The following is a 12,852-nucleotide window of genomic DNA, read 5'->3' on the forward strand; positions in this document are numbered from 1 at the left end:
CCGTGCTGTGGAAAAGCAAGAAGTATTCATGAGTAGGAATAAAAAATGTGATGTAAAATGCTGAAAGAAATTGTGGCATCACAAGGAGATACACATGACAATGCACCATGAGAACTCATGTCAGCAAGTAATTACTGAACTTTTAGATTATTCAGGTGCAATCCAGTTTTTTTTTTTTTTAACAGTGCCTCACCGATAATTCAGAAGCATCTTTCCCCTCAATTTCCAACACAAGCTGTACATACAGTTCCGTTGGCTTCGTCATTCGCAATATGTCCTGTCCAGTCATTAGTCTGTGCTCAATCACATCTGTGCAAAATGCAGGGTATGATGCTCCATACAATGCTGGATTTTCCACACTGAAAAGCAAAAACAGTTTGTAGCATAGTCCTGAGTCATACACCTTGAAAAATATATTTGTGTGACTATCATAGGATACTACTCACCTTGGTCTACTTCCTTTACTCATAAAATGAGTGAGGTTTCTACGACAAGAGTGGTGATACCTCCCTTCAATGGCTGCACAATCCCGGCTTTGGGTATGCAGTAAGATGTTCTTTCCAACACTATCATTCTTCAATCGTGCAGCCTCAATCAGTTGACCTGAAAAATATTATCAAGTGAAATATATTACCCATGTCAAGCTCGTGATCATATATAGGTTATGGATGCCTGTATGTTACGATTAAAGAAGAAAGAAGATGACATTCATATACTTGAAAGAAATATGGTAAAACTGAAAATTGTAGTACAAACCTGCTGTTTCAGTCTCGGCTTTACATAACCGATCCTTGACTCTTTTTCGTTGAATTGTCACAAACCGATCACTTTTTTATACCTTGTCGAGGCTCGTATGAGGGCTAACGCACAACGCACATCAAGAGGGGCATGAGACGAGGGGAGGGAGTGGGAAGGACAAAATAGTGGGGAACAGACATTTGGAGATCTGTGGAAGGGAGAGGGATGGGACGGGGAACATAGGGAATAGAAGATGGACATTACAGGGACTTTCAGGAAGGAAAGCAGGGAATTTGAAGGAGGTGGGCTTGGGTGGATTATCGGGGGTAGAAAAGATCGAGGATTTGGATTTGGATGATAAGAGGTGGTGGTGAACAGCTGTTTTGAAGGCCTGGAGGGAAGAATGGGAATGAATAAAGTGAGAGAGTTTATTCCAAAGGTGGGAAAAAAGAGGAATGAAGGAGTGAAGATGAGCAGTGATTCGTGATTTTGGTAGTTTTACCAGAAGGGGGTTGTTGGCAGACCTTGAGCGCCCTGCGGAAATGTGGTGGGGACAAATCGCAGAGAGAGCAGGGGGGGCGAGGCTGGAGAGGAGACGGCAGAAGACAGAAAGACCACCGACCTGCCTGCGGTGAGAGAGAGTGAGAGGCCCAAAGACTCAGCCTCATTGCGGGAGATGCCAATGATCCGAAATGCCCTGGTTTCTGCAGCGTGAAGCCGAGAGAGGTGAGAGGCAGGAGCACCAGCCCAGAGGGGAGAGCAGTACTCCATCAGGCTGCGGACAAAAGCTTTGAAAGTGATCAGGAGCTCAGGTGGGCTGAGGAAGGACTTTGCACGACGGAGGATTCCCAGTCGGCGACTGGCTTTGGAGGCGAGGTTTGAAATGTGTCTTTCCCAGGAAAGGTCATGGCAGATAGTGAGACCGAGAAGCTTGAAAGAAAGGACTTCTTCCAGAGGATTGTTGAGAAAGTGGATGGGGGGGTTGACACAGTTACAAATGTTACAAATGACACAGCAGGAAGGATATGTTGCCTACTGCTGGAAATTTGCTTGGCCATCTTGGATGATGAACGCAAATTATTTGGTGATGGCTCACCACAACATGCACTTCCTTTGTCATCAGAAACTTCAACCTGGTTCACCTGTTGCAGTTCCTTCAGGTTGCATCGTTTTCCAGCTGCTTTAATTCTTCGAGTCAATGAATCGCCGACAACATGTCTCGTGAAAACCCACATCCTGAGGGATTTCATCACAGGACGGGGCAAGATGTTCATTTTGACATGCTGTCTCTGCCAAGGATCGCTCAATCCCATCCAAATTCATCCATTTCTCAGCACACTGGTGGAATTTCTTCCAACGTACAGCAGAAAAAGCTTTTAAACATATTTTACAGCAGAAAAGCAAGACATGCACCGGCAAAGAAAAAGCTGTCTCACCACAAACATATTCTTGATGAATTATACAATCAGGGCGCCTTTTGGGATCCGTTTGGTCGAGAAATTGAGGAGAAAACTCATTGCACGCCGGTGCATGGAGGCGACCATATTGGATGTGTGGTAGTAATTTGCATATGGCTTGAGCTAAAAATCAATGAATTCCGCTGATCCCATTGGATAGTGAACCATCACATGACCAGCTCGGTGGTTGAATGGATGCAAATCGTGCAGCCAGAGCGGGAGGACAATACAGATGTTCACAATAGAAGTACACAATAACTGCAGGGATTCGAGTGGAGAACTTTTGGCGGTGGAATGAATTCATAGTGTACAATAGACCTGTGCAGGGTTTTTTTTTGCCCCCCCCCCTGATGGGTGGAATGAAAGTGAACGCTATGGGCCATAGCTGATGGCCTAATATGGTGAATCATTGACCTCTGGTGTAAAGCCTGACTGCTCTGGACACTGGTGCTCAAGCAGATGGTGGCGAACCCAATCAAGAATTATTCGAGCAAAGACCTTGCCAGGCACCGAGAGCAGCGTCACCCCTCGGTAATTGTTGCAGTCCTGGCGATCACCCTTCCCTTTCCAGAGAGGGACAACAAGGCCCTTCTTCCAGTCAGTTGGGATGATGCCTGTGTTCCAGGCAGAGCACAGGACTGCATGCAACAACACGAGTGCAGCATTTCCACCAGCCTTGAGAAGTTCAGCATGGATGCCACAGATCTCAAGAGCTTTACCCATTTCAAGCGGTTCACCGCAGTCTGTGCTTCCACAGATGAAGGTGGATCACAGTTGATTGAAGGATCAGCAATAGGGATACTAACACCCCTGACATCCAACTCGACAGCTGGTGGATCAGCTTGATACAGCCTCTCAAATAACCAGCCCAGCGGGCCTTCACTTCGGACTCCTCTGTCAAGAGCCTACCACCCTCTGGTCAAACTGCAGTACCGGTGTACTTGTACGTACCATACAGTACCGGTGTACAGTGCTGGTGCACGGGCTAGGAGGAACGCAATGCACGACTTCCCCTGTAAGCAGGAGGAGAATCACTTGATCACAGGTATGATGCTCTACCCCCTCACAGATTCCTCACACATTGGTCTCCTTGTCCACCATTAGTGCAGGTACTGTTTCATGCCTCAGCTCCCTGAACAGCTCAGCTCTGCCATTCAGCCTGGACCTGCGACTCTGGTCAATGGTATCAAGTGTCCCTTGAGAGACAAAATTCTTCTTCGCCCTTCGGTGACTTCCAAGGCATGCACCCGCAACATCAAGGATGGTGGACTTGCAAGCACTCCACAACTCTTCAGGATCCCCCTAAGCACCCAGTCCCACCAAATGTCGAGAGATAGAGAGATAGAGAGATAGATTGGGACCATACTCTGTGCAGAGTGTTGGTGCTGCTCAGCCTGTTTGCAAACTCCTCAGCTACCCCCTCATCCTTGAGCTTGCCAACATCCAGCCAAGGCTGTGATGGTACCATTCTCCTGGATTTAAGCTGCAACTTCAGAGTTGCTGCCACAAGCCTCTGGTCAGTCTTGAGGAAGTGAGCACTCTGGTAGACTCTGCAGTTCTGGATTATCCTCCAGCGACCATCAACGAGCACATGGTCAACCTCCTTTGCCACACCGCCAGCATTGGAATACAAAGTCCAGCGATGAGCCTGTGGGCGCTGAAACCATGAACCAGCTACCTGAAGTACATGACTTCTTGCAAAGTCAAGGAAATTAGTGCTGTTTGGTTCACAGTTCCAGACCCATGGGGACCATCACATGTCTCACATGTCTCATAATCACATGTCCCTATCAGTTCTCGTCAATGCATTGAAATTCCCCAAGACCAGAGGAGTATCTCGCCCGGAGCACCGATCAACCATGGACTCGATCGTGGCATAGAATGCGTCCTTCACGGTGAGATCACTCGCCTCAGTCGGAGCACATACAGGGACCAGGGAAATGACACCTAAGGAGTGGTGAATCCTGTGTCTCATAATACCCTCGTTTACCAGTGTTACCTCAATTATCATTGGAATCAGCTTATTGGACACAGCTATAGCAACTCCTTAGGCATGGTAACCATCAGGGCAACCAGACCAATATTAGGTGTAAACACCCACCTTGATCTCTCCATAATCCGGTCTCCGAACCTCAGAGTGCTGCAATACCAATGTCCAACCGCTTGAGCTCAGATGATAACAGACACAGGTGATCATCCTCGTTTCGGGATAGGACATTCCAGGCACCCACCCGAAGAGACGGCCTCAGGTTAACCCAAGGAGACCGTCGTCTGGTGGACGACACCTCAGCACCACCCCGACACACACCACCGCAATCTGACCCGGGAAGGTTACCCCGTGATTTCCCTCCTACCATCAAAGATTGGGGGTCCCGAAGGCTTTTCCCCAATCCTGTCATCTGCTGAGCTGCCCTGCGAAGGGAAGCTGCACAGGACGAACTCCCACGGAGTGGTTTTTCAGATCTCTTTTGTGCTTTTCTTATGTTTTGCAGAATGAAGGGTTTTGCAGTGGCTGGAGTGCAAATCCTGCCACCAAGCAGGAGGACGTCCGCAGACACAGTTAGGCACTAGATATGGATGGCTGTTGACTCACAAGGAGCTCCTCTGCCCTTGGCTAATTTAAATGCTACTTATTGAAAGTAGTATCGAAATTAGCCATTCATCTTCTTGAGTATTTGGCTGAATCAGATTCTTATGTACAAGGAAACTATTGCTACATTCTACCAATAAATTTTGTGTGCTCAAGGTTGGTGGAGGGCTTGTGGTTTTTGTGGGCTCTTTTGTACTTTTGAATGCAGTGCTGTGTGAAGTACTGAGTGACACCTAAAAGGAAAAATTTAACTTTTAAGGAAAGCCTCTGAGGTTAAGAACAATTTCAGTTTTCGTTTTATCACCATCAGGACTATGTTAGCTGAATCTCATTGTTATCCAGTTTGTCTACTAAACATTTAATTGTGTACCCACAGTATCTTGGATGGCATATCCATCCATCCCTTGGGACCATACTCTGTGCAGAGTGTTGGTGCTGCTTAAGCAGTCACCTTGGCTATTGGGCACAATCCTGGACGGGTCACCACTCCGACACAGGATACCAGCAAGCTGGCACTCATTTTGCCGACCTCAGAAGGATGACAGGCAGAGTCAACCCCACCTGGTATACTTCAACAGCCGAAGGGGGATTTGAACTCAGGATACTCGGATCCCAAGCCCACGACCCTAACCCTTAAGCCAACAACAGGCATGATAACATATGATATGTCCTCCATGTGGCATTTGTATGTTTTTCTTTTTTAATGAAGCAAAATTCTGAAGATACTCCAAAAGTTCTCAGGGGAAGTTGCACAAAAAACTTTCACAACTGCCATGATGTATCCCATTTTTAGCTCACCTTAACTTTAGTCGTGTGAGCTTGTGCAATCGAGCAGTGTTCGTAGGTGAGTGATTGAGTCAGTCAGTCAGCAAACACTTCAGTCATTAATGCTTGAACCAAATACACAATTTTGATGAAACTTGGCCACAAGCTTCATATCTGAAGCATCATGAAGGTATATTGACTCCATCAAAAGAGAGGGTCCACAGGGTTTTTTTGACCCCCCCCCCCCAAAAAAAAATTGGGAGTTGCTCTCTTCTCCGAAACGACACATACTATTTCAATGAAACTTGACCACAACCTTCATCACCCTTGATGTACCAAAGCTTGTTTATAGCATCAAAAATTTCAGGGTGTAAGGGGGTCGGTTGGGAGTTTGAGCCCCTCAAAATAGGTATTTGCTCTCTTCTCCAAAACTACACACACAATTTCAATGAAATTTGACCACAACCTTCATCACCCTTGATGTACCAAAGTTTGTTTATAGCATCAAAAAATTCAGCGTGTAAGGGGGTCGGCGGGGAGTTTAAGCCCCTCAAAATAGGTATTTACTCTCTTCTCCAAAACTACACACACAATTTCAATGAAATTTGACCACAACCTTCATCATCCGTGATGTACCAAAGTTTGTTCACGGCATTAAAAAAAACAACAACCCGGTTTAAGGTGGTCTGCAGGGGGTTTGAGTAACTGTTGCTCTTGATGCAGGTGAGCTTCAGGACGTAGGGTCCTATTTTATTATAAAAATCTAAATTGACAATCCAGCTGAAAAGAAAGCTAGTTCACTCTGCAAAATGAAACACCTAAATGATCAAATAATGCAGGTATCATAAAATATAATCTCACCTGGCATAACCAACATCATTAAAAAAATATTTACATCACAAACCACCATCCTGCTGTATTTTCCCAGTCCTTATTCCAAGCCTTACATCCATCAGCCCTTCCTAAACCCAAGCCTGTTCATCTTCCCAACTCTGGGACATGCAACTAGGGCAGAATAATAATCACAATGTTTGCAAACAGAAAGTGTTTGCTTTGAAAATTGCATCGCCCTGAAATTACAGGCTGGCTCAGCATACACACGTTGAGTTGATTGTAATGAATGTAAGGATACAGCAAATATGCCTAATTGCGGAATTCCAATTCGTTGTATTTCTCCTCCCTTTTTAAACATCGCCAAAGGAAGAATACTTTCATTTTCATGGGCCGACCTCTGCAAAAAAAATTACCCACCGCCTTTTGTAACAGATACCTTTCACCAGCCACCAAGGAAGTTGTTTCCACATCTGTTTTTCTTTTTTCTCATCATTCACCTTCACATCTGTTTTCATCATTCACATTTAATCTTGTTTTTGTGACAATATTTTCAAGAGCATGAAGTCATTCAGGCATTTTAGGTGTACGATTGGATGTCATTGAATGAAAACAACTCGTGCCTGTGTTGTGGATAATATTTTTGATGATTCTTTGGGTCACATCGAGCGCAGCTGAGCATATTAAAGCATAGATTTTGTGATGTTTGTGGGGTGGATGGAGGGATAGTAAAGGTAGGATTGTATAGTGTAGTATGGTCCATGGATGAGTAAGAGATATCTCGATGTAAATTATGTAGGGAAAACTGTGAGCTTTAAGTTGTAACATGTCACCGCATGGAGGGTGGTGCTGTGTTAACTAGGTCGGGTTTAAGGCTAGTTTCTCTCAGTATGTGATTGCCCCCTGTGACCTTTTCCTACTTTTTTTGCATTTATAAAGCCGGCAATAAAAAGAACCACGTTTTTACGCCAACAATAACAACAACATACCTGAACGTTTCCAAGCAAGCAAAAACCCTGCCTTCCCGGCTTCATACCAGCAGGCCACGCCCCCCGGGACTGATTGGTTGGGGTGACGTCAGAGAGGGAAGAAGGACAAGGGTGACAAGACGGTGTAAGAGAGACAAAACAGCGGTCAGAGCAGATGCGACATCTCTGGCTTCTCCTCGACGCGGTGGGGGGAGAGGCGGAGGGAGGCTGCACGATTCTCATTGTTTGTGCTGTGTGGATTTGCTCGCGTGCTGGAGCATGACACTGGCCATTGTCTGTTCGGCTGGGTCATGAAGTTTGTTTGTTTCTGAGAAGAGGATGAGAAGAAGAGCATGTCTCCGAGCGATAACTCGGCAGCATCCCGTTGTCCATGCGAAGAGAAAGGCCGTGCCATTTTTGTGAGAGGGAGTGGTGTGGCATTCTCGATCATGAGAGGAAACTGTGCGATGGTTCATGGTTCTTGGCATTGAAGTCTGTCCGCGAATTGCCTCATGTCCGTGACCGCAAGGAGAGATTTGGTGCCATTTTGGGTGCATCTTCCCATGCGGTGGCTACGCGGTTTTGAGGATCTCCAGGCCCCGAAAAGGTCATCGCTGGACACAAGCTGAGTACCGGCATAATGGGATGAATTTCTTTTATTTTTATCATCCCCATTGTCTGTGTTTGTGATTGAGTGGACATGTCTCAAATTAGGCTTTAGTTTACCTCACTTTTCATTACCTCATGTTTGATTTATGTTCATTAAACCCTCATTTGTTAATTTTTCTGTGTTTGTCTATTTGTTGCGGGTTCGAGTATAAACCCGTGTGCTTCCGTCTGTTTCGCGTCCTTGCCGAAGAAGGGGGGAAACGCCAATAGCAGAGCTGAGGGACAAAATATATGGAGATGGACAAACAAAGGATCTGAGGCTTAGGGGGAGGATCCAGGGGGTGGACAAGATGGATACAGAAGCAAACTGTCATGGAGGCAAAACTGGAAATTGGGGTGAGGGGGAGTTAACAGGGGAAGAAAAGATCAGGAAAAGGTGGAATTTTTTTGGGAGGGGTAGTGGGGGGTTAATGGAGGTATAATATCATGGTTTTATATGTGGGGGGAGGTGATCTGAGATGGTGGTGAGCACCTGTCTTGAATACCTGGAGGGAATAATGAAATAGAAGAAAGTGTGGAAGTTGGTTCCACAGGAGGGAAAAAAAGAGGAATGAACGAGTGTAGGTGATTAGTGGGTCTGGATTTTGGGAGTTTCATGAGAAGGGGGTTGAAGATGGACCACATACATCCTGCAGGAATCTGGGTTGGCCAAAACACGGAGAGGGTGGAGGGTGCAAGACCAGAAGCAGGCGGTAGAAGACAGAGAGACCACTGACTTGTCACCAATGGCGGAGTGATAGGCCCATGGACTAAGCTTCAATATGGGAGATTCCAATGATCTTGAAGGCCTTGGTTTCCGTGGTGCCAAGTTGAAGAAGGTGTGAGGCAGGGACAGCACAATTGGGCTGCTCATGGTCACTTGAAAGTTGCAATTACACTGGTTTTCCACATATTTTGCGGGATTGTGAGTTGGGCAGGTGACTGCGAAGGACCATGACATTCAAAGATGGGACAGAGTTAAAAGGTGGAGGTTGAGGCTTTTCTTTTGGGGGGGGCGGAGGGTTGAGTTCTCTCAATGGGGGGGGGAGGAGTTGTGGTGAAGGAGGGGATTTTGAAAGCTTGTCGTGGGGAGAGGATACAGTTGGAAGAGGAGGTTGAGGACTTGGGGATGGGAGGCAGAGGTTGAGGAGTTAGGCTTTGGGAAGGGGGATTATGACTTGGGGTTTGTGAAGTTGAGGATCTGAAGTCACAATTTACATTGCACGGATGTTCTGCGGGATCCCTGCTAGTTGTTTCTATATTGTTATATCTGCTGTTACTTCTTAATGACTTTATCTTGCTTTGTTGTTGCTTCCCACCCCATCCCTCTGACCCCCCTCCCCCTCCCCTCACAGATGAGAGGTTGCATTTCTTGTAACTCTTGTTGTACACCTCCCCTCCATATTCAATCTCCAGGCGCTGCACGACATCATCGCCGTGCGCCAAGGTGCGCCAAGGTTTTCACTGCGTTTATTACTGAAATATATTTTTTTCGCCAAGTATGTTGGTCTGTCGCGTTTGTGTGTTATTCTGTCTTTCTTTGTCACATTATTTTTTGGCCACAGTTTTCAAGCAATCGTTCTGAAATTATTTGTGTATGTAGTTGACCGGCCAAGGACAGCAACGCCTCCTTGAAATTTTGGTGAAGATCAAGATCTGAGAATTTTTAAAGTGATTCTTCACCATTGAGAGATAGGGGCAAAAATTATATTTAGCACAATATCTCAAAAGGTTATGGATGTATTGGGACGAAACTTGGTGGACAATTTGGGAGTGCCACCAGGAGGAACTGATTCAATTTTCTGTGAGGATCCGAATCCAGATCTGGATACGAGAATTATTTAAGTTTTTAACTGATTCTTCACCATTGAGAGATGCGGCCAAAAACGATATGCATTGCCTCTATAAAAGTGTACACCACCTTTCAAAACATTCAACTTTTGTTGCCTTGTAGCCTGGAATTAAATTTCATTAAATCAGACTTTTATTTACACGTCGTAACCCACAACTTCCAAATGAAAAACAAATTCGACAAATTTCAGAAAATTAATTAAAATACAAAACTAGAATATCTTGGTTGGATAGGTGTCCACCCCCACTTGAAATTTGAAGATTTTCATCTCAGGTCACTGAATTCAACCACCAATTATTTTTTGATGTCCACATTGGCCAAACGGTCAACGTTCGCCGAATTTCTAAAATTGTTCATTTTCATTCGATTGACTTGAAGTTTGAAGAGGATTTATATTTCAGGTCACTGAATTCAACCAGCCAATTATTTTTGAGGTCAACATCGACCAAAAGTACAACATAGGCCTACGGTCAATAACGAAGATGGTTTTTCTAAAATCCTCAATTTTCATCCAATTGACTTGAAATTTGAAGAGTATTTATATTTCAGGTCATTGAATTCAACCTGCCAATTATTTTTGTGGTCACCATAGGCCCAAGGTCAACAACTAAGGAGGTATTTCTAAAATCCTCAATTTTCATCTCATTGATTTGAAATTTGAACATTGATTTGAAACAATATCCCAAACACTCTACAAGTCTGGCCTTCTACAGTCAGGTGGCAAAAAGGAAGCCATTACTCAAAAAAGCCCACCTTGAGTCCCATTTGAGGGATGCAAATAAACCACTCGAGATTCTGAAGCCATGTGGCAAAACATTTTGTGGTCTGATGAAACCGAGATGGAACTTTTTGGTTTAAATGCAAAATGTTACATTTGGCACAAACCCAACACAACACATCATCCAAAGAACACCATCCATACTGTGAAGCATGGTGGTGGCAGCATCCTGTTTTGGGGATGCTTCTCATCAGTAGGGACTGGTGCACTTGTCAGAATAGAAGGGTAAATGGATGGTGTAAAATACAGAAATGTCCTAGAGGAAAACCTGCTGCCTTCTGCAAGAAAGCTGAAATTGGGATGGAAGTTCACCTTTCAGAATGACAATGACCCGAAGCAGACAGCCAAAACTCCACTGGATTGGCTAAGGAAGTAAAATATAAATGTCCTTGAGCAGCCCAGTCAGAATCGCACCAAAATCCAATCGAAAATCTGTGGCATGACTTGAAGATTGCTGTCCTTCAACACTCCCCACGCAACTTGACTGAGCTTGAACAGTTTTGCACAGAAGAATGGGCAAATATTGCCCAATCAAGGTGTGAAAGTTGGTGGAGACCTCTCCCAACAGACTTACAGCTGCAATTGCTGTCAAAGTTGCTTCCACCAAGTATTAATTCAGGGGGTTGAACACTTATCCAACCAAGATTTTCTAGTTTTGTATTTTTATTAATTTTCTGAAATTTGTCAAATTTGTTTTTCACTTGGAAGTTGCGGGTTATGATGTGTAAATAAAGGTGGAAAAAGTCTGGTTTAATGCAGTTTAATTCCAGCGTATAAGGCAACAAAAGGTGAAAATTTTGAAACGGGGTGTAGATTTTTCTATGGGCACCGCATACAGCACAATATCTCAAAAGGTTATGGATGGATTCCGCTGAAACGTTGTGGCCAGGTTGGGTGTGTGACAAGGTATACAGGGCACAATTTTAAACCGACATTCACGAAACTTCACCACATGGTGGAGTTCATTATAAGCAAGAAGCCTATTGTTTTTGAGGTCAAAAGGTCAATATAAGCCGAAGGTCAACAACGTTGTCAAATTTCTCAAGTCCTCAATTTTCATCAGATTGACCAGAAATTTGAAGAGGATTTGCATATCAGGTCACCAAATTCAACCACCAATTATTTTTGAGGTCAACATCGAGCAAAAGGTCAACATAGGCGTAATTTCTGAAATTGTCAATTTTCATCTGATGAACTTGAAATTTAATGTAAAGAGGAGTTGCATATTTGTTCATTGAATTCAACACCCAATTATTTTTGAGGTCAACATTGGCCAAAGTATATTGGTTGTTTGCATGTGTTATTCTGTTTGTTTGTTTGTTACTTGCAAAATTAAAGGTTTTTCAAGTGTATTTGTCAGTCGATTTTGTTATTCTGTCTGTCTGTTGGGTCACCGAAATAGGTGACCCTTATTGTCAGTAATTCTGTCTGTTTGTTTGGATGTTTGTTCGTTTGTCATCAGCATAATTGGTAGTGAACGTGGGCGGATTTTGACCAAACTCAGGTGGTAGGTACATCTTATGACCTCGTGCTTTGGAAATTGTGATGGTTGCTAGGGACGCTTTGGTTCCCTAGCAACAACCGAAAAACCTTCAAAATCGGTACCGTTCACGCGAAATCAATTCCGAAAGCCATTATCCCACGTAGGGTTATGAAATTTGGCACGAATGATCTACAGATGATGCTCTATCAAATATATTCGCGTTTTTGTGCTATATGGAATACTTTACCCGCAGCGCCCCCAACAATTAGGGTATGCGCGAAAATTGGCGAAAATTGAAGGCCCCCTAGCGACCAGGTGAGTGCATCGATACGAATGAAACTTTGCAGGTTCATGGTACTCAATGAGTACTACAACTTTACCTCAGGACATATTGACCGATTTCGCTTAGGTCAGGGGTCAAAGGTCAATTAGTGCAAAAATCGATAATATGCGAGAGCTGGAGGTGCCTTCTCACCAAATGCTACTCCTCCTCGGGTTATGGTTGGATGGTCATGAAAATTCATACATCGGAATACATTGCGCACAAACGATCAAGCCGGATTTTCGATTTAGATCTTTGTTCACCCACAGCACCCCTCAAACTTTGGGGATTTCCGATTTCAAACCGCATTTTCGGTACTTTTCATTCAAATGGATACCAAGTAGTTATCAGTAGATGGAAGTGGATGAGATTTGATATGCATAATCGTAAGGTGATTCCCTATCCGCTATATGACATCCA

General features: G+C 44.4%; 1 protein-coding gene across 7 annotated transcripts in view; it reads left to right on the forward strand.

Annotated features, from left to right (window-relative positions):
- The window catches only part of LOC147018531 (forkhead box protein P1-like), a 227,106-nt gene that overhangs the window by 20,034 nt on the left and 194,220 nt on the right, over window positions 1-12,852 (forward strand). Inside the window, exon 2 of one of the 7 annotated variants that reach the window (XM_085898255.1) lies at window positions 9,353-9,444. The exons of the other annotated variants lie outside the window; for them this stretch is intronic. The gene's annotated coding sequence lies outside the window, so the exon portion shown is untranslated. The remainder of the gene's footprint in view (window positions 1-9,352; window positions 9,445-12,852) is intronic. 7 annotated transcript variants of the gene reach the window in all.

This window comes from Eptatretus burgeri, chromosome 10, assembly GCF_056783735.1.
Source record: "Eptatretus burgeri isolate ZD-2024b chromosome 10, Ebu_testis_v1, whole genome shotgun sequence".
NCBI classification, from domain to species: domain Eukaryota; kingdom Metazoa; phylum Chordata; class Myxini; order Myxiniformes; family Myxinidae; genus Eptatretus; species Eptatretus burgeri.